The sequence below is a fragment of the Triticum urartu genome, chromosome 7A (assembly GCF_056163025.1).
Source record: "Triticum urartu cultivar PI428250 chromosome 7A, HENAU_Tu73, whole genome shotgun sequence".
Lineage (NCBI taxonomy): Eukaryota > Viridiplantae > Streptophyta > Magnoliopsida > Poales > Poaceae > Triticum > Triticum urartu.
In genome coordinates this window covers 12,998,918-13,001,269 of record NC_141879.1, presented here as the reverse complement: position 1 = coordinate 13,001,269, position 2,352 = coordinate 12,998,918, and the positions used below count along the sequence as shown (strand labels likewise).

At 44.6% G+C, this 2,352-nt stretch overlaps 1 non-coding gene across 1 annotated transcript; it reads left to right on the top strand.

The window, feature by feature from the left end:
- The first annotated feature begins 830 nt into the window (after positions 1-830).
- On the top strand, positions 831-1,134 carry LOC147956919 (signal recognition particle RNA). Its single transcript, XR_015612432.1, has one exon.
- The last annotated feature ends 1,218 nt before the right edge of the window (positions 1,135-2,352 follow it).

The following is a 2,352-nucleotide window of genomic DNA, read 5'->3' as shown; positions in this document are numbered from 1 at the left end:
AAACCGTTCCCCCCCGTGCAACTATGCTTACCAGTTTGAGAAAGTTGCTCCTCTTTCTGCACATCATGGTGTGGGCTTCATAGATGATGATATCTTGTGGTTTGTTCTCGCCTTTCGTGCTTTGATCTTCTTGTCTTGCATCCTTTGGTCCTCATTTTGATCACTACCATACCAGGTTGTTTATCACCCGATTCGCTCTCGTGGTCAGATGTTTCATCGTCTGAACTCGACGATGCATGGTTCATGAGACTCCTGGATGGCTTCATGCTGATGCCAAAAATTGGTTCTGATAAACGTCCCCTCGAAAAGAGAACTGCTTGTTGAGCCACCTGCATCCGATGGTGTACATGACGATGCATCAGTCAGAGACTTGTATCATCAACAAGATACATAACTAGTCTCTCTCTTCGCTAATTAACCTTCCACGTCGGATTTTTACTAGCTAATTACGCTAATAATCTTATACTCGAGCATGCATGATATAGAGACTGTATACTGTTTTCCCAACTGATATGCGTTTGGGATTCTTATACAAGTAAAATATTTCTTAGTCCCAACTTTAACCATGCAGCGATTTATACTTGTTTCCATTTCTGCTAAGCAGGTTCACTATGCTAATTAGCACTAAAATCCACGAATGGCTGCCAGAGCCTTGCCCACATGGCCACGTCCATGAGCCCAAAACCACAAATGCCAAAGCTGCCAAAGCCCACGCTGAAAACATCTCCCACTCCCAGCAGGAAGCACAGCACTCCTCCTTCTTTAGTCCCACCTCGCCAACCGAGGAGGCTCTCGACCAGTTTAAATACCCGTCTCCACTCCCTTCACTCACCGAGCTCAGTTACGAGAGCTTGTAACCCGAGTGGGGGCATTAAAGTGATGTGGACGCTGTTGTAGCGCTGCGGGCCTGGTTTGGGTGTGCTACTGCTGGCCCGCCCGTTTCAAGTTGCGTAGTGGACCGGCTGGGGCCTATGCGAAAGCTGGGCCTCACGGTCCATAATGTGGCAGGCACAGCGTGAGGCTGGCTTCACAGAGCAGCGACAACTGCCCGCTTCCAACGGTGGAAGGATAACGGGCCGCTGCACTCCTTGGCCGCTTGGGCCTCGCAGCCTACTCCAGCGAACCATCACTTTTTTCTTTGTGTTGTGTATAACAGTATTTTTTTTCTTACTCTTTCGGCTCTTCAATATAAAATGAGAGTAACAGGTTTATTTGCTCACTCTTTTGACTGGAGTATAAATTATGAGTATTTCATTCTTGTATTGCACATTACAATAGTATTTGCTTATAATTTTGACTCTTCGGTATAAATTGTGATGCACATAAGAGGTTTATTTGCTTACTCTTTTGAATCTTGAATATAAATTGTAAGAGTTTGGTATGGTTGATTGTTTTCTTGGTTACCTTCTTTTGCTTCCGGTCTTTTCATATCCTATAATACTGCAACAAAGCAGCAGCTTAACGGTCCACCCTGCAAGGCCTAGGATAAACACTGATGATTACAACAAAGTGACAATTCTGAGTTTGCAACTCTGGATGCATTCAGCAAGTTACTCACAACATCTTTACTTAACAAAGTGACAATTCTGAGTTTGCAACTCTGGATGCATTCAGCAAGTTACTCACAACATCTTTACTTCTAAAGTTACCAAAGTAGCCACTTGACAACACGCTCCTTATTGTTACTGTTCTCTCTTAGAGATCCAATGGCCTCATCACTTGGTGCCCCAAAAAGCTGGATACTACACTACTAGAAAAAGGGCTATAGATGGGATTGACACTAATGGCGCACCAGACAAGCGGTGCACTGTTCCACCTGGCGCACCACCTTACGATACGCCATTAGAGTTGAAACTACTAATGGCGCACCTGGCCCAGGGTGCGCCATTAGTATCAATTTTTTTTTTAAACTAGTGCGCCTGTCCAAACATACTAATGGCGCATCCAAACACAGTGCGCCATTACTAGTTGTAACTAGTAATGGCGCACCTGTCGGAAAGTGCGCCACTAATGTTGTTTTTTTATTATATTTTTTATTTCTTTTTTTGCAAAACTAGTAATGGCGCACTGTGGGACAGTGCGCCATTACTAGTTTAAACTAGTAATGGCGCCATTAGTATGTTTTTTTTGCAAAACTACTAATGGCGCACCACCAGAAGGTGCGCCATTAGTAACCTGGATTACTAATGGCGCATTTAGAGTTGGTGCGCCATTAGTAAGTGGGCAGCAACAAGATATTTTGGACAGCCTCTCCTACCCACACTCACTCACTTTCTCCCCACTTCATTCTCTCCACCTCCTCCTTGTCTCGGGTGCCTCCTCTTTTTCACCTCATTTCCGCCATAGATTCAT